This window comes from Prionailurus bengalensis, chromosome D3, assembly GCF_016509475.1.
Source record: "Prionailurus bengalensis isolate Pbe53 chromosome D3, Fcat_Pben_1.1_paternal_pri, whole genome shotgun sequence".
Lineage (NCBI taxonomy): Eukaryota > Metazoa > Chordata > Mammalia > Carnivora > Felidae > Prionailurus > Prionailurus bengalensis.
In genome coordinates, this window is record NC_057356.1 from 79,732,055 (window position 1) to 79,752,209 (window position 20,155).

Here is a 20,155-nt window from a genome sequence, read left to right on the forward strand (position 1 = left end):
CACCGGTACCATCGAAGCTTCTTGGTTTCAGGCTTAGTTGACTTAAGTGAAATCGGCAACAGAGCATGAGAGGGATGTTTGGTACTAATTCAAACTCTTGAGTTTCTTCCGAAGTGCAGCAGAGGCCTCACCGACCATGTTCTCAGAGGCCCTGCAACACAGTCACTAGAGACATAATGTCACAGCTACCGGTTCTGGAAAGAGTTGGGGGAGCTGCCTTCCTGTCCAGGGTGTCACGTGCTACCCTCTGAAAAGGGACTTGAAGCTGTGGTGTGCATGAGTAGCAATCCACGTGTGTGTGTGCGTGTGTGTGTGTGTGTGCGTGTGCGCGCGCACGCATGTAGCGGGTGTTGAAGGGAGTCTCAAAAGAAGGTATGTTCGAGCCCTAGCCCCTCGTACCTCAGAATGTGGCCTTGCTGGGAATTAGGGCTGCTGCACATGTCATTCAGTAAGATGAGGTCATGTTGATGAGAGGGCCTTGAATCCAACACCACTGGTGTGCTCGGCAAGAGGAGAAGAGACACCTGAGGAAAGAGGGTCCTGTGATGACACAGGCATGAGATGAGATGCATCGGCGAGCCAAGGGTTGCCAGCAACATCAGGAGCTGGAAAAGGCAAGGAGTCATCCTCCCCTATAGGTTTCAGGGGAGCGTCGCCCGGCTCTCACCTTGAATTCGGACTCCCAGCCTCCAGAGCTGTCAGACAAAAAATTACTGTTGTTTTAAGCCACTCAGTTCCTTGTACTTTGTCACAGCAGTCCTAGGAAATTAATAGGAGGTGGAAATGAACAACCAAGGAATCACAAAAACCTCTCGATTTGGAAGCAGCACCAAATAGGAAAGAGGAAATACAGGTTTGTGCTCAGGGGCATCCTTCGCACCAGGGCCACCCACCTGATAGAACTGGAGGAAGAAAGACAAGGTCCTGAGTCCCTCGGAGGAACCTTGCTTCCCCTAAGAAGGGAGACGAAGTAGGGGAAGGCCCTAAGTAGGGGAGGGAATGGAGGAGGAAGTCCTGCCTCCTCCAGCCTGAGCCTCGTGGCACCTCTCTGCCTCACATCCTTAAGAAGGTACTAGACAAGTGTTTTCATATGTATGATCTCATTTAACCATTATGCCCATTTGCGTAATAGAGAGGAGGGCAGGTATTATCATCCCCTTTTACAGACAAGGAAACTGAGGCTCAGACCAGACCGTAGGCTGCCACAGATGACCATTCCAAAAATAACTTCAGCTGACACAGCAAAAGGCTTTCAAAAGAGGTAAGATGGGGGTGAATCTTGTTTGGGGAGGTGGGGGGAAGACAAGTTAAACCAAAGTTTAGACACCTTCCATGTCCAAATCAAATTTGCTGGCCTTGACACGTAGCCCCTTTACCCTTTTGTGAGCATAACAATGTTCGCATAATGGCAGACACAATCTGCCAATTCTCTGGCCAGCTCTTTACATTAAAGTCTTTGAAGGGAAGAAACTGACCATGTTTTCCAGGCTTGAAATGTAAGGAGTCTGGCTTTTGTGTGCTATCTCACCGTGTGCTCTAAAATCTTCAAGCGCTGCCGTGTAACCACCCAGCCCCTGCCCAGCCGTCACCTGCACGAGGACGTGCCTTCCCGAAGCTGGTCTTGAGTGTTTGAGAGGCCGGAGCTCCCACAGACTGTGTCCAACGACCTCGATGACTGCGCGAGCCCTATCCCAAAGCCGCACTTGGTAAGGCAGAAGAAGGCAGTGACGCAGAGAGACGGCAGGTGTCCCACGAAAGGACAGGATTGAAAGGGTTAAGCAGGAAAGCACTGGAGGTAAGGACCTTGGTTGGGTGGGGAGCTCTGACTCTAATCAGCTTCCTTTTCCAAATATTTAAATCTCTCCCCTCTGGAAAACACCCAGTCACTGGCCATGGGGAAAACCTGATTTCTTCTTTCATGCCCCAGACCTGCACCAAGATGTCAGGCACACGTACCCCCAGTACCAGCCTCTCTGGGAAAACACGTCCGTGAGATACCATTCCACGTGCTGTCGGCTTGAAAATATTAAACACCACTGAACAAAATTTAAGGTTTCTTTTTCAGATTTAAATGTCTACTTATTTCAAAATGAATTAGTGGCTCTCTGGGTTTCATAATGTTTAATTCATTAATGATAACTACAGCTCGAGAATTTGAAAGGAAATCGCTTCCAGGATAAAATTAAATGCGAAACTCTAAGCAGTGATTCATGGCTGTTCCTATCTAAATTACTAGTCCATGTGACAAACCTGGTTGGCAGCACAAAAAAAGCAATACTATTTCCCCCCATTGCCTTTATATACTTTGCTGAATTGTTTTGCAAACTGCCTAAACCCAAGTCCTCAATAATCGCCTGCTAGCAGCCTCCATTCCGTTGTGGAATTTAGTACTTAGAGTCTCTATTGCCTCAGAGAGGTTCATAATGGACTAATACTTTTGTGCCTCGGGAAAAGAGTTTTCTCAACATTAGAGTTTAGACATATAATCCGATGGATTTCCAAGGAAACTCATTTTAAATTAAAGGCAAATATCCCCATGATATCTGTCCACATCTCCCCAAAGAAACCCGCATGCAACTCTAAAAATGGCAATTTTCTTTTAGTTTGCAAGGAAGCCTAGCCAGCTAAGATCCAATTACATATCTCCCCGTTAGAACAATCGGGCACTGGAGTAAGCACACTGTCCAAAAGACAAGATAATATAATGCTTCTGAAGTTTCATCAAGCCCAGGTTACTCTGCCTCCTGAAATTTCTCTCAGGTCTGTTCCCGCAACCACTGCCTGGGTTCACAACCCAGCCTAGAGAGGAGAAGCAGGCAAAGATATTCCTGACCACACACACCGCCTCCAAAGGAACTCAGGGCTCCCACAGGGCACATATCTGGGATTTGATTCCAGATGGCCACAAAAATCCCTGCAAAGCAGGTCCCCCCAGCCCCCCACTCTGCCGCACTCCAACCGTCCTGTGTGCTGCCCCTAAGTGGCAAGTCAGATACCCACCAGCCCTCAGGGGTGCCACTCCATGCCCGGGATTTACATATGGTGACTCCTCTATCCTTGAGACGACTTGGGGGAAGGTGTCCTCATCGTCCCCGTGTTGCAGAGCAAGAGATGGTGACAAGGATGCTCCAAACACGTGCCCAAGTCACAGCGCAAGTAACCGGCAGAGCTGGGATTCACACCCACACTTTCTGCCTAATTTCCCACGCTTTGAACCGTCTGATCAGGCCACTGCTTTGAATCCCCACTCACTGCTGACGACCAAGGGGGAGGGCCCACATAGCCGCCAGGCTCCATGGGTCCTTTGGTGATTTAGTTACATTTCCAGCCTCATCTGACCAACTCTTCTCCATCCACCTCCCTCCATCTACATGCTCTCCCTCTACCTGTCCTCCTACGACAGCCTCCACGTCCCCGCTGGCGGGGGGGGGGGGGGTCTCTTCTCCCCACCTTTATGCACCTGGAGTGCCATGTTCTTTCCTTTAGTTGACCATTCACGACTTCCTACTAACACCAGGGACGCCCTTCGAGCATGTGTGTGACCTTCTCCAGCCCCAGCTCCGGCTTTCCCACGACCAGCTCCTGTGTTCCCACAGCTCAGCAAGGCCATGGGGAGATGGTCTGTAACCTCTGGAACTCACGAATGTCTTACGGCAAATCATCAGGGACATTTAAAAAAAAAAAAAAGCAAAACCCAAAAACAAACAACAGGGGCTCAGGAGCTTGTCCCCAAATGACTCCTCCGTTCAGTCGCTTAAAAGTGAAGACGAGGGGGTGGCAGATTTACGTGAACTTTTGAAACGCTCTGTCAGGAAATACTTTATCAATTAAGCATTCAAACACCGCGACCATATGAAGGAGAGATCACCTATCTATCTGCTCACCAGCTTGTGGCTTCATGCAACAAGCCTGCTTGGGATTTAAAATCAGCAAGAGATAATCTTCAGAATGGGAACTCAAGAGTCACCCAGGCATCACAAAAGCAAGGACTTGACAGCTGGATCCACAACTCAGACTGCTTTTTATTGTTGTTTCCTAGCAGCGGGAGGGGGAGTAAAGAGACAGGTGAAGAAGTTCCTTTTTAATTTTTAAGGAGGGAGGGCACCCACTCCCCAAAGCTCTTCTGTGGCCCCTGCCGCAGGGTGAAGGGATGTAAACCAGGCTGGTCTGCCCACGGTACCAGGCTTACCAGGCGGGCATCCATTCCCGACTAGGAAATCGATCGGCACCAGATAAACCCCGATACCAGCAGCAACACAGCGTGAGAAGCAAACGTAACAACCATAACTCACGGTAATAATTTAAAATATAAAATAATGCTCCTGAATCCCATAAAACGGGTACGAATGCACAATGCACGCAAATTCTCTGAGGAACCCCACGGTACTGGGAAAACACTTAAAACGCACATAAAAACACAACTCCGCCACTATGCAGAATTAACCTAAAACTACTTTGCTAGCTGAAACAGGCTCTGTGTTAAATCAGTTTTGCTCACCTTCTTAGAACTCAATGAGCCCCATGGGGTGGGGCACGGGGATGTGATTTGGATGCCCCAGCCTCCTTCACGAAACCTCCCAAGGAGACTCACAGTAATGGACGGAGCTGGGTTTTTCCAACCTCTCCCCATTTTCCTTGTATCCAGCACCGCCCTTCAGAACCTGCTGACCAGGGAGGTCAGCTTCAAGGGTCACTGTAGGCTTATAACACTATGTTCAGAGGTGTTTCTCCCAGGGACAAGCATTTTTTTTTTTTTAACTTAAATCCAAGTTAGTTAACATACAGCATAATAATGGTTTCAGGAGTAGAACCCAGTGGCTCATCTCTCACGTATGACACCCAGTGCTCATTGCCACAAGTGCCCTCCTTAATGCCCATCACCCATTTAGCTTAGCCCATCCCCCCACCCGCCTCCCCTCCAGCAACCCTCAGTTTGTTCTCTGGATTTCAGAGTCTCTTATTTTGCCTCCCTGTCCGTGTTTATCTTATTTTTCCTTCCCCTCCCCCTATGTTCATCTGTTGTGTTTCTCAAATTCCGCATGTGAGTGAAATCAGAGGCTATCTTTCTTAAATAGTTTCCAACGTTTCCCTTTTCCTCCCAGCTTATTCAAGGTCTCCAGAGCAGCCACACCTGCCCAGGGTCAGCTCAGAGAATGCAGGATGGCGGGAGGTTGCAGCCTGATCACTGTTAGCTGACCCTGCAGGGCACTTGCTGCCCGGAGCCTCCACAGAAGCCATTTCGGATCGCAAGGACAAGTGCAGGTTTTAGAAGTAACGTCAAAGTTGTCCACCAAATGGACAAAAAGTGCAAATCGGTAGCACGCCCTGTGCTTACACGGAGGAAAGAGGCAGAGCAGGAAAGTGTAGAGGGGAGTCAGGAGCAGGCATTACAAAAGCAGCTGCCTGAGAAGGTCAATGGCATACAGGAGGCTTCACACGTGACTTAAAGCAGGTAAAGCGTTGCCTATACTTGAGGTTCTTAGAGTTCCCATGTTAGTGAGTAAACAGAAGAACTAAAAGTGTTCATTGTTTATGAAAATACAGGTCTTGGGGCACCTGGGTGGCTGAGTCAGTTAACTGTCCAACTTCAGCTCTGGTCATGATCTCGCGGTCCAGGAGTTCCAGCCCCACGTCGGGCTCTGCACTGACAGCGGGGAGCCTGCCTCAGATTCTGTGTCTCCCTCTATCTCCGCCCTTCCCTCGCTTGTGCTTGGTTTCTCTCTCTCTCAAACATAGACACTTTTTTGAAAATTTAAATATAGGTCTTTCATAAGATTTGAAATTCTTAGAAAGCATTTTTAGAATCTTCTAACACCTTGCAGGTAAGCTTGTTTGTTCCGTGAACATCTTAAGCCCGCCATTTCTTTGTAAGGATGATGCGCTAAAGGAAACCCCTGTCTTCACTATTTCAATTACCACGAAATCCTAGTGTGTAAAATCCACAGACATGGGAAATTTCTAGCCTCAAATTTCAACTGCTAACTATACACACAACAATGATATAAAGACGAAATAAGAAAGCTTACAAGCATGTGTCTTGAACAGGCCATCATCACAACAGTGACAATGTAATCAGGACTCACTATAAGCATCTACATTTTCTTTTTTTATTATTATTATTTTTTTTAACATTTATTCACCTTTGAGAGACAGAGAGAGAGCATGAGTGGGGGGGCTGGGGGAGGCATGAGGAGGGAGGGCAGAGAGAGAGTAAGACCTAGAATCCAAAGCGGGCTCCAGGCTCCGAGCTGTTAGCACAGAGCCTGACATGGGGCTTGAACCCACGAACAGTGGCATCATGACCTGAGCCGAAGTCGGACGCTTACCCAACTGAGTCACCCAGGTGCCCCAAGCATCTGTATTTTCTGATAGAGGCTTATACACTAGCTGAATTTAATCCATGGGGAAAAAAAGATGGGCAAGTCTATCAACCCAAGTTGGGCCTCACCATGTATCTTGTCATATGGTCTCTCTCCACTGCTCCTAAACCTTGCTCTCGCTTGGAAAGAAATAATTTGGAAGTAAGGAAATACTGTTTTACTGGACCCACGTTTGACACTAATCTCCTGCTTTCAGGATTATAAAGAGGCTAGAGTGGGGGGTGGGGTTGAGAGCACACAGGAACCCTTCGGTGGCCAAATGTCATTTGGGCCCTGACACTGGCCTACACACTCCAAAGAGAAACAGCCTTTACTGATCAGAGTCTGAGGATGGGATTTATTGTCGCAAATACACTCAAGGACGGATTTTAAAAAACACTTCATGTCATGTGTTCTGTCTCCTTGTCTCCCACACAGCTCTTTTCAACTAAGTGGCCTCACCTGCTCTGGTTTTCTCCTACCCAACAGAGAAAGTGCAGAGTGTTCCTTCCGTGTTTCTGGGTCTGTCCCCTCGCCCGTAGGCTCTGCACAGCTGGCTTGCTCCCCCTTTTCAGGAGAGACTTCACAGCCCCACCGTCCGCACTGCTCCCGAGTCCAGGCCGGGGCCTGCGTCTCAGCCAATGACGACCCATCCCCACTCCCTTTAGGTTTTACTCCAGGACGTCACTCTTCTTTCTCTCCCCCCCCCCTTTTTTTTTAAGGATGTGGAATGGAGAGGAGTTCTTGTAAGGTTAACCAAGCAAGAAAAAGGACCAAAGTCCTATTTTCCTGCCGGCATGTTTGGAGACCTGACCTCTTCACATCCAAGAAAAAGAAAAGTGAAGGCAAAGCAAGGGGCCAGCCTCATCCAAGGCCAATCGGTCCAGGTACAACGGAGTGTCTCAAGGTCTCCCCGTGTCCGCCCATCCGGCCCTGGTGTTGGTGCTCTCTCTCCTCCCACTACCCCACCGCCATCATACCTGCCCACTCCCTCTCTGCACCTGCGTCCCCGTGGGGCTGGCAAACGCTTGATCCAAGTGATTAGGTGACTGTGTCATCCTTCACGAGGGCGCTCACATTTTAGCAAAGGATCCATGGACACAAAACCCAAAAGGAAAAGAGAAAGGAACTAATTTATAACGAACTGTCTTCATACCAGCCTCAGCCCTCAGACATACCATTTACTTTCTCTGGGCCTGCCTCTGACTCCTACCTCAGACTGCTGTTCTGAGAAGTAAGTAAGTGAACATATACCTAATACTTAAAACAGCACCTGGCACCTTGCAAGGGCTCCATGCACATCACTTATCATCGTTAACCATGACCTTCACCATGACCGTCTGAAGTTAAGTACTAACCGGTCTCATCTTAAATGAGGACACGGAAGGACTTGCTCAGGATCACAAGGCTGATGAATTAGCAGGGCAGGGATACAGCCCTCAGTCTACCAAGAGACCACAATCCCCCTGCTCTTTTCACCACACCACAAGGAATGAATCTCTAATGGTAAAACCAAAGACACCCTGCAGGCCCATGGGGTAAGATCCCACTGAAAGGGTCCTATGGTTTGCTGATAGTGTACTATCAGAAGAAAAGGCTGGGCAGCTGGGGTAGACACAGAATGATTCCTGGAGCGTGACCAGGGTTGAACAGCGTGGCACATTCCGTCAGGGCTAACTCAAGGCCCAGCTCTCAAGGGCAGACCTTGGGCTACCCACTTACCTCATTTGGGCTCAGCTTTTCCTGACTATAAAGTGGAACAATTTACTTGGGACGCTGTAAGTTCCTGACATCTGGAGGTGTTCTCAGCGGAAGATAAAACCTCTTACGGGGAAACTCCATAAAGGGATCCTGCAGCAGGGAAGACAGCAAACCTGGGGATATAAGTTACTTCTAATGTTAGAAACGGGAGGCTTCATAAAACAATAGTCTAGAGATTAACAATGCTTAATAAAAAAAAAAAAAGAAAAAAACCCGCCAGAGCCAAAAATATTACTAATGACCTTGATAATATCTGGTTAAAAGTTCCACATTAACTCTGAGCAGTGTAATTCTTAGTCTCCAAAATATTCCTGAAAACTCACCTATTTCCATTATATTATTACAAATCCATAATTAGGCCCCTTTCCTTTCTGCCTTGCTCTACATTTGAAAAGCATTCACTATTCTACTGACGCGGACTTCCCTCATTATTCTATATTTCCACAATTATGTCATGGATATAATTACTACCATCATGATTTCAGCAGCTATTTGTTGCACTATAATTTCCAGATGAATTTCTGGTGTGGAAATAAAATAGCCACAATAAGATAATTAATTACAACTCTATTATGACTACAGCACAGAGTGACCGAAATTGAAACCCTGAAAGTTTTCGTATTTCATCCTTAATATCACGTTCATCTTTGTAGCCAGCAAATCATTACTCTAAAGACGCTTATTGTGAGTATATTTTCTTTGCAATAGCCGCTGTTTCTTTTTATTGGTACTTTTCCATAACTACTAAGGCGAAGTCTGGAAAGACCACCGTATTGTGACGCTCTCAGTTACCAGTGCTGTCACCCATCACACTCAGGGTTTGCAAGCTGCTTTTGCCACTCGGCAGCGTAATCTTGACCAAGCTACCAAACCTCCCCGTGTCTCAGTTTGCTCATCCAAAAAATGAGGCTAAACACGGAGCCTGCTCCTAAATTATCGTGATAATTAGCTTGGATAACTCACACAGAGCTTTGCAAAATGCTCTGGACACAGTTACCGCCAAGCAAAGTTAGCAGTTACTTCTTTAACTTATAACGTCAATTCAAAGATATTCACTGTTTAAAATTTCACTCCAGGGGCACCTGGCTGGCTCAGTGGGTGGAGCGTGAGACTTGGATCTTGAGGGCGAGAGTTCGAGCCCCACGTTGGGCATAGAGCCTACTTAAAAACAATAAAATAGGGGCAGTTGGGTGGCTCAGTCCATTAAGCGTCAGACTTCAGCGGGGGTCATGATCTCACAATTGCTGAGTTTGAGCCCTACGTTGGGCTCTCCGCTCCGAGCCCACTTCAGGTCTTCTGTCTCCCTTTCTCTCTGCCCCTCCCCCCACTCGTGGTGCATTCTCTCTCTCTCTCTCTCAAAAATAAACAAATATTTAAAAAACCAAAATAAAATTTTATCAAAATGTTGCCATCTCCGTATGTCATCTCCAAATGCCACTGCCATTTGCTTCTTTTTCGGCCAATGTACTAAACTGATTATTCAACCACCACTTATGCACATCAGTCTACCTGACACAGTCTATAAAGTTCCTTCCTTCTCCACAACCCAAAGAAAGCAGACTCATTTTCTGAGACCACGGAACCAGCTAGAGCAGAGCGCAGGGCAGCAGATTCGAACTAATCGGCACTGAATACCAGAGTTTTTGAGACTGATGGGGCAGAGATCATACTAGTAAACAAACTCCACAAAAGGGAAAGGAGGCACCTCTAGGCGGCTCAGTCGGCTAAGCGGCCGACTTCAGCTCGAGTCATGATCTCGCAGTTTGTGAGTTCGAGCCCCACTCGGGCTCTGTGCTGACAGCTCGGAGCCTGGAGCCTGCTTCGGATTCTGTGTCTCCCTCTCTCTCTGCCCCTCCCCGCTCGTGCTCTGTCTCTCTCTTTCTCTCTCAAAAATAAACATTAAAAAACAAAAGAGGGGTACCTGGGTGGCTCAGTCGGTTAGGTGTCTGACAGAAAAAAAAAAGGAAAAGGAAAAGGAAAAGGAAAGCCTCTCCTGTCCCCAAAAGATTTTCCTCATCTATCTAAACACGAAGCTTTACTCTGTATATTTGTGAGCACTCCACACACTATGCTAAATGAATTTCGTCTGATTAATTTAATTTTAGAAGTAGAAAAACTAATTTCAGGCCTCTACTACTGTCCTACCCACTTAGGCTCCAAGTATATTTTGGTTCCTGAAAATCTACCCTCAACTTCTTCCATGAAACCGAAGGCCACACTACAGGGCCATTCGCCCCCGTACGATCCCCTTGCTGTTAGTTTCACAGCGCATTAACTGACCAGAGAGAGAAGAATCAATCAAGACAGTCAATGTATCTTCTGAGTAGAATACAAGCTAAGCCAGGGGTGGTAACCGACATATCATACTTCCAATTGCCAATACGAGACTCAACTACCAAGATACAGGACCCCAAAGAGAAAAGAAAACTTCCCAATGATCCAGTCCTTAAGCAACTAGTAGCATTAAGATACCATATCCAAAATAGTGGGGGAGATGTAAGAAAGCGTTAGATCACTGCAGTCTCTAAGGAGATGAAGAGCCAGTGAGAGACAGAAGATTAACAGTTTATATGACAACAGCTTGTGACAACACGGTGGGAAAAAATAAGCCAGGTCCCTGAGATGCAGAGATGCGCGAGGTAGGCACAGCCCTCCCAGAACCCACATCTATCGTCAGTCAGCAGCGGGCCGCCCCCGGGACCTACGCTAGGTCCGCAAGAGGTAGGGAAGCAGCGACGGTCGTTTTCGGTAGCGATCATCAGGGATTCAGAAATGGGATTTGAACAGGGTATCAAAGGAAGAGTCAGGATTTGAACAGAAGGACGGAGGAAAAAAGAGAAGGCAAGCATCCTCAAGGAGGCAACGAGAGGAAGGCAGCCTGCGCTTGCCCAGGGGCAGGTGAGTTAGCCGGTTCAGACGAGCCAAGCATCGTCCATCCGGATTCCCAGTATTCCAGGCAGGGCCCCATGTGGGCCACTCTTCATGCGCTATTTACATGCATGGAAAATAGCTCAAATATCTTAAGTCTAGGAGAAATCACAATCAATTCGGGAATAATACATGTAAGTTAAGCTACACTATGACATGAAGTCACTCTTGGTTCTCAATACATGCAAGTACCCTCTGCTCCAGAAAACAAATGTGTTTTCTTTGTTCCCACCTCCCTTTCGACCTACGATCCTTCACAGCCAGCTCGCAGAGGCTCTCTCTCCCACTTGGCAACACGGTTCGACCTCAGACTCACAACGGCCATCTGGATGTGGATTATTCTCAAAGGTACAGCTCTGACCTCTCTTCCAAATGCCATTTCCAAAGAGAACTCTTGATCTCCTCCAAATCTGATCTTTCCCATGTAATTTTACAGTTGCTACTGTTATTCACCCAGTACCCCAGACTTGAAAACCCATTCACCTCCCACCTCTCGTTGAACCGGTCTCCAAAATTCCACTAAATTTGTCTCTGACATGTCTCTCACATTCATGCATCCTTTCTGTTCCTGTGGCCCTCTTCCTGGGGTGCAGGTGTTCACTATGTCTTTTCTGGACCCCAGCTGGTCTCCCCAGCTTTGTCTTTTCCAATCCACACTGACCGCTGCCAGACGAAGCTGCCAAAAACACAGCTTCAAACCCGCATGATCCCCAGCCCCCAAACCATCGATGACTTCCAACCAAACAAGTCCCAAAGTCCCCCCTCCCCCACCTTCCCACCAGCTACTTCAATCCTTTTTCGACAATCGAGCTCACATCCTCCACGCTGTAGTCATAAAGCATTACTTGGTGTCCAGAAGACAACATCCACGCTCCCCTGTCACCTTGCTGCTGCTGGAATGTCATTCTACCACCCGCACGCCTGGATTACTACCTGCACTTCAAGAGCATCACCTTGCATGAAGCTACGTTAAATCCTGTAGCCAGAGTAATCTCTCCCCTCCGAGTCCCGGTATCACTTCATCCAGTACCACCTGGCACGTGAGTCCCTTGTGTACATGTGTTCTTACCCCGACAGAGGTGACCTCCAAAAGGAGCATCTCTGTGTGAAAACAATCAAGCCAACGTGCTATGTTAGTACCCTTCTTACAAGGAAGCATTGTGCCAAGAGTTATAGAAGACCCAAGAGTATCGGTTGACAGCTCAATTGGGAAATTATGCTCAAACGACCCAAAAATAAAGCAGTCCTATCACTAACGCTTCGTAGGCATCATATGCAGATGTTTGCTGGATTCATGAAAATATGGAACATCTCAGAGAAAGGCAGTCTCCTGAATAGAATGAAGAATCTGAGGCAGCACACCGCAGTGGCCGATGGCACAAACTCTGGAGCCATTTGTGGCTGAGTTCTGATCCGCGCTCTGGCATTTCCTCACTTTGTGACCTTGGGCAAGTCACGGAGCCTCAGTTTCTTGTCGACAAATTAAAATGGAGATATTAAAAGTACCTTCCCCTTCAGACTGCAGCGAGAATTATGCACACACCTCATACAAAACACTCAGAGCCTGGCATATAATCAGTGTCATCCATGTAAGTTAGTCTTATTACTGGAAGGTGTTCTCTATTGGGGGAAAAACACAAGAATCTGCTATTTGGTAGTTAAGACACCTAAGAGGATCTCTAACTCAAAAGGGGGCCTCTCCCATCTTAAAATCGTCAATCCGCATTTACTCTACTTCCCGACAGGAATTCTCTGACCGACTGACAGGTAAGGTGAAATTCAGCAGGGGGGGCTCTTTGTACCACAGAGGGGATGCTGTGCAAACAGAGCAGGCACCTCGACCACTGAACCAAACACAAAGCCCTCAGCCACCGCGGGGCTCACCCACAAACAGCCATTGTCTCCCACAAACAACCCCGCTGTTGTCCTCCAGACGGATGCCAAACGAAACCGTTTGACTCACGCATTTTGGTCAGTGGCTCTGTGTAGACACAACCACAGATACAATTAATTGCTGCAAAAGAAATTGAGAACTATGCACTGAATTCTGTCTGATAAGCAAGCTTTTGGGCATTAATCTACAGCATTCGGCTGGACTAAGCGTATATGAGTCCGTTTCAAAGCCCATCGCGTCATACAGAGACCTATTAGTTCATGGTGTGGGGAACAGCTGTGGCTGTAGGGTATCAACATCTGTCATTTTTCTCCCCAAAAATGTTACAATGCGTTAGACATAAATTGCCACAAATATCTCAACTTGAGCTTGCATTCCAGACACACATATACAGTGAAGTGAAACCCGCTAGGACATTTGATGTTTTATTACTTTTTACTAAAGTTATCTATAGCTCAACATTCACAGGTCAGAATTACCAGAGTGGTGGAAATAACAAAGTCACATTTATCATTATCTCATTTTCTGACAAAATACAGAAATTAAAAGACTTAAGAGCACTAAGACTGACGCTATACAAGAACAAACAAAAATATCTGTCCCTTTTTCCATGGCTGGAACGTCTGTTTTTACTTACTACCTGGAATATGGGCATGGGCGCTCCAACAAGGTCTCTTCATCCAAATGTCAGGGAAGGTTAGGCACAGTGAACTGCCTGCCTGAATAAAGCACCCCCCAATCTCACTGGCCTAATACAATAAATGTTTTCATCGCTTCTTCACACTGCATTCCAGTGCAGCTTGGTAAGGGAGGTTCTACTCTACTCAGTCATTCAGGACCCAGGCTTCTTCGATCTCGTGGCTCCATCATACCCTGGGGCCTCACGGTTCCCCCCAACTCTCCCTGCAGCTGGCCTGATGACCAGAAAGATCGCGAATGTCTGGAAACATCTTTGATTGTTACAACGAGGCAATTGGCATCTAGTGGGTAGGGCCCAGGGATGCTACTAAACACCCCACAGTGCACAGGTCAGTTTCCCCACAACAAATAATTATCCAGTCCCAAATATCAATACTGTCGAGATTCTGCTAAGCCTCTAACCAGTCACCAAAATCAAATGACATGTCAATGCTCAGGTCTACCACCATTTTTCATGGAGATACACTCTAATCCATCCCAACAAATCCACATATCAAGTTTGTTCATTCACTTGTTCACCCTTTCATCCATTCATCCAAGCTCCTGAACAAGACAAGGTCCCTGCAGTCAGAGAATTCTCAGTGGAGCAGGGAGGTAACCACGTACAAAATTATCACACACAGAGGTAAGTGGGATTACAAAGAACAAATGGGAGGGGTGGGCGCCTGGGTGGCTCAGTCGGTTGAGTGTCTGACTCTTGATTTTCAGCTCAGGCCACGATCCCAGGGTCATGGGATCGAGCCCCGTGTGGGGCTCTGTGCTGGGCAGGGAGGCTGCTTAAGGTTCTCTCCCCCCCCCTCTCTAAAATAAAACAAAATAAAAATTAAGAACAAATAGAAGGAAAACTAATTCTTGCTTCTTCCTGAGATAGCTGGAGGAGAATCCGTAAGGCGGTGGAATGAGTAAGAAGTCTTGAAGCAAGCATATACTTACAGCTTTCCATCCAGACATGGTGTTTAGTGGGAAGGGGCAGTGGGGGGACAGGCAGACGAGGCACTCCAGGACAAGGAAACTATATGAACAAAGGAATGGCGATATGAAAGGATATGATCTATTCCCCTTTTGGTGTTGGGCAGAACAGTAACCAGGGGAGAAGGGGTTGTAAGAAATGTGTTTTTGTTCAAACAATGTTTTCAGTAGCATATTCATGAAAGTCTTAAGCTCCCAGCTACACGCACTGGCTCTCAGTCAAGTGGCCCTTCAAGGAACAATTCACACCACCAAACTACATAGAAACTTGTTAGCACAGGGCAGAGCTCAGATAACAGTCGGAAATCTCACTGCAAATTTCCCAACAGATCCCATCACCGACTCTCCAAACCATGCGGCCTCAAAGTCAACATCAAACTGATTGAGGCAGATGTGAACCCAAATCATCCATCTTGGTTCCCAGAGACAGAACAGCGCAGCAGTCAGATCTCTTTTTAAATTATATTACACCGAACTCATTTTTTAAAAAAGCGCTAACGCTTTTTTTTTTTTCTTTTCAATCCCAAATCTCGGCTGTGAATGCGGCTCCCAGGCTGTGGATCAGAGCACAGAGCACACAAATGCCTATCTCAGCTCTGACATAAACTCACCAGGTGACCTTGGGCAAGACACCTAACTTTCCAGGATCTACCGCCTCTCAGAGAGCATGCTTAAAGCAGTTGGGGCTGTGCCTGGAGCCTATGATAAACATTATCTGTCACCTCTGCTCTATAGGTATCTCCTCCATCCCCCGCCCCCCAACTTTCTTTCAGTTGTCAATCCAAACACTGTGGAATCCAACACAGTCTGGGAAGGGAAGCATCTGATAAACGTCCATGTCATTTCGTAGAACATGCATTATTAATAACAACGTCAATTTGCTTTGGGCAAGATGCTTTTAATTACGAAGCCAATAGCACCATGTAAACAACAGTTGTTCTTGACTTTGAAGCTAAAATTGAGTTTAGAAAATACCACGCTCCTACACAATTATTTACCCCGTTATTCGCTTTAACTCGCCTTTCCTCCCTCAAACTGTTGTCCCTCTCTCTCCTTTTCTCCTTTTCGCTGTGATCAGCTCTGGGAAAACAAAGTGTATTTAGCTGTTAAGTACTATAGATTATATCGAGCGACACCAGTCACCTAGCACTAAAAAGCCTCATAAAAGGAAGAAATTTGTTTCTCTACAAGTCAGAATCTCCAAGGAGAAGTTAAACCGAGGGAAGTGAACTCCAGAACCCGAGGAACATCAGCCCGTGCAGAACTGCTTCCTCCTGCAGCGAGAACAACCCACTTCTAGGCTGTTCTAAGTGGACATCCATGTGAAGCCCATTCACCTTTAGAAAGAGTAGCAACAGAATCTAACGGCGATGCCCTTTGCCATGAGTCAAGGACAAGGAGCAAAATGAAAGCCAAGGCAACCAGAGAACCGAGGCCGAATCACATTTATGCTTCCAAATTGATTACCACTGCCTTCCTAATTTACAAGGAATTCTAAACTGTCTGGACAGCATCCGTTTTTCAATTTCCATTCCAGACTAGCCTTGATTCCTGAGGGTGTTATTTTAAGGAGCAACTTAAAGACAGGGTTTGGCGCTCTCCACGGACAGGTTCCACAAATAAGATGTAATAAATCTGGGGGTAAAATCTAACATCTTCTTTTTAACTCTTTGGTGAAGGCATTTTTTTCCTGGCAAATCAAAGACCTCCTTGTAGGAATGAATGACTGAGGTAAGATGCGATTCTCAAATACCTTGTGTATTATTATTTTGACATAACTCAAGATGTGTGAACGATTTGTTTTTGATAGCTCTGACTCCACTGTTGGAAGAAAAAAAGAGAGAGCGGGTGATTCTGCAAAGAAACACTAACTCTCTCAACTAATATGTAGCATCCGTGTGTAGAAATAAAGGCAATTTAGAAAATGAATTCTGCTTGCCTGTGTTTCCCCTTCCATAGACAAACCATTTACCTTTTTCTCAGGTGAAGCAATAGCCCACGAAGAAATCTAGCTTATCAGGAACATAAATGAATACGATTTCTCAGTGCAAGAAGTGATTACACAGGAATCTGAGACGTGAATGTCGAGCAATTGCCCTCAGGTGCTATGTGCATGGGGTTTTTGCAGACCTACCAAGCTAATTACTGTTTCTGGCAATTTGCTGCAGGTCCTAACATCCCCAGATAAATAGTTACACTTCCCAAAAAGAAACAGAACACAAAGGGTTATCACTGGAGGCATCGGCTAAAGACTAGAACAATCTGTGGCTTATCCAAGGGCCTTATCGGTTGCCATCAATCCCATGTGTTAGTAATGGAGATTCAGGAAGAGGGAATGTCGGCAAATTGGAGCCCAGGCTCCAGCTATCTCCACTCAGTAGAGTGGCCCAGTTCCCTTCCCGCCCCCCAACCCCACCCCCCAAACCTCCCACCTTCCCCCACCCCCCCCACCCCCCCCACCCCCGCTGGAGTGAACAGACTCCTCGGGAAATCTCTCCCTCAACTCTGGGAGGGAAGCACTGGGCACTGTGCACACAAGCACTCCTATCACACTACTGTTATGTTCACAACATGTGTGCATTCCAGAAGCATCCTTAGCTGCAAACAAAAAGACACGGCAACTCATCAGCTAGCATCACATGGTTCCACCAAGAAGAAAAAAAAAAAACCAGGCAAGAAGAACATAAGCTCATACATAAAAACACGAGTTATCTGCACAACAAAGGAACCCAGAGCAGATCTAGGTGTATGCATTTTCAAATCAGCTGTCAAAGGGCCCAGACTGAAATCCTACAAAGATCAGCAACCCAGCCCTGAATTGGAACCCAGCTCTCAAAGATGAAACTCCACCAGTCCCTCAACAAGTATTTATTGAATGTCAACGGTGCCCCAAGCCCTGTGCAACAACCCTACCAGGCACAGCAAATACCGTGGTTTGTGGAGCATTTTTAAAAGATCCCATTAACTTTACGTTGTATAGTCCAGTTTTCCTTCCTGCCTGTGCTAAAGAGATCTCTTCTTTAATAAAGATGGCAATAATAATAATAAAGATCCCATTCCAAAAAAAGATCCATAAATAAAAGGACTGACAAAGCCACGCTGGCCTTCTGCAGTCTTATCCTGTCCTGTTCTCTCCTACCTCCTTTCCGAGGATGGCTGCATCTGTAACCATGTGAAGTGTCCCCAAAGCCTGCTTCAGGATACTAAGACAGTCACCGAACCAGGACAGGACCCCTAAGTAGGGTGATTAACTCATCCTAGGTTTCCTGGGACTGTTCTGGTCTTAAAACAGAAAGTCCCTCAACCTGGGCATCCTCTCAGTCCTGGCCAAGCTGAGTCACTGTGTCATCCTACATCCCAGGAAACCAGACCCTAGGAAACCAGACCCTCGCTTTGCCTGGGAGGAGCGAGGCCACAGGAAGGGGGTCTGGTGCTCTTTACGGAAAGCCTGAGTTCCCTGCAGGTGGTCTCACAGCCTCCCTGCTTCCTCCAGCTTCCTCCTGAGAAGGCCTATCCTTTTAAACCCCACATCATTTAAGCAAAGCTTTACAGAGACTCTCCAATGACAAGACTCCGATGACATGACATACAAAGCGAATCCTCATAAAAATGCCAAAGGCCGTAGTTACTTAGATGTGGTTATCCTCTTGGCTGGTTAACGAGCTTCTTCAGTTCAGAGCGCAACTATTCATCCTGAGATTTCCAGAACTGAACACCAAGACCGGTGGATGGTAGATGCTAAATAAAACAGACATTAATAATAGCCGCCATTATGTAGTGTTTACAATGCACAGGGCAACACGCTAAGCACCTTATGTAAATGATCTGACTTACTCTTAAATAAGTCAATGAGATTGACTGCCCCTCCATTTTCCAGATGAAGAAACCAAGGCCCAGTCAGACCTTATTTACTCAAAGTCATTACAGCACAGCCAACACTTGAACCCAAATCCATCTTGCTTCAAAAATTCCATGTTTTTAATCACTTAACTAAATTAGGATCAAGTAAGGTGGGTATGGATGGTAAGGGATCAAGAATTGAGAGAGAAGAGTATCAGATGCATTTGGTTTATTCTGTCCCCTGTTAGCTTTACCATTACAAAAAATAAAAGGTAGAAAACCAAATTAATTACAAGTTTGTACATTAAGCTAAGGAAAGGCAAGGATTTTACTTAGAATTGTACAGAATTGTGCCCAGCAAATGGCAGGCACTGAGTATTTGAATAAAATTAATATACACAATTTTACATCTAACATGGAGTTTAGTCACTGATTCTCATGCCCAGGTGCCCTGGGTGGCTCAGTCGGTTAAGTGTCTGACTTCGGCTCAGGTCGTGATCTCGCAGTCCATGAGTTCGAGCCCCGTATCGGGCTCTTTGCGGACAGCTCAGAGCCCAGAGCCTGTTTCAGATTCTGTGTCTCCCCCTCTCTCTCTGCCCTTCCCCCACTCACGCTCTGTCTCTCTGTCTCTGAGAAATGAATAAACGTTACAAAAAAAATCTAAGTCACTGATTCTCAGTGTTTCAAATGCCATTTTACCCATCACCAGAGGTGAATAGATGGATTCCTACCTTCGGTTTCTTACATGTTAGCCTGATGAAGTAGGACTGGATGGACAAGTTCTTGCCCCAGATAAGGATGGCTCTCTACCTGTATGGTTGAATTAGCTATTATTCACTTAAAATGACCATAATCCTTATGTCTCATGCAACAAAGGGGCAAATTCTCTAAACAAGGTACAGAGATCTTGTTTTTCTCCAGCCCCTTTTAACCTGCAAGGAAGCAGTTTACAAACCCATCCCAGAGCAACACAACTGGAAGAGAATATCACACCAAACACTTTGTTTCTGAGACATTTATCTCTGCTCCATTCATTATCCCTCAAACTGAGAACATTATTTTCATGTCAATGTATTCCTGGCCATTTTCTTCAGGCAGCTGAACACATTTCCTCTTTCATAATAACGCTATCCATAATGATCAAGCATTCCAAGTGTTAAACAAAAGTTTCTATCATGTGAATGAGTATTCCAAAATCAAAAGAGGCGAGGCAAACCAGAGGTCCATCACGAAGGCATTTATGGCTAAAAGCTAATTACAAAGGGAGATATGGTAGTCAGTTGTGGGCAACTGTCACCCGCTAAGGTTCAACCCAAACAGCACAGTCTGTTTCTTGAGATTGTGGGGTGGCCTTGAGATTATGGGATGTAAAGTTCTGACACGGCTTGCTATATGTCACAAAGGAGAAGACATTTTTGTTTGTTTTGTTACTGTTTTGGAAGAAGCAGACAAACTAAAATCAAAAAACAGACTACCAATAACGATTCATTTTCTTAGAATGATGACCCTCAGTGAGAATGTTCACTTCCCAACCACTGAGATGTACAATGCAGCCTGGCAACTCTAATTTGATTCGATATTTAATCATTATTAATGCAAGTAGGGGAAGCTCTTAAAAAGAAGTTTTCTTCTTCTTAACTTCCCGTAGGTCTAGGACCAAAAACATCCATAATTCCTTTATCGCAGTGGGCCGAGATCATTTCTG

General features: G+C 46.2%; 1 protein-coding gene across 4 annotated transcripts in view; it reads right to left on the minus strand.

The window, feature by feature from the left end:
* RNF152 (ring finger protein 152) overlaps positions 1–20,155 on the minus strand; it is a 78,913-nt gene that overhangs the window by 51,345 nt on the left and 7,413 nt on the right. The window contains exon 2 of one of the 4 annotated variants that reach the window (XM_043559017.1): positions 18,240–18,348. The exons of 2 other annotated variants lie outside the window; for them this stretch is intronic. The gene's annotated coding sequence lies outside the window, so the exon portion shown is untranslated. Of the gene's footprint in view, positions 1–399; positions 4,904–18,239; positions 18,349–20,155 lie in introns of those variants that run through there. One more of the 4 variants, XM_043559016.1, reaches the window with a different exon arrangement.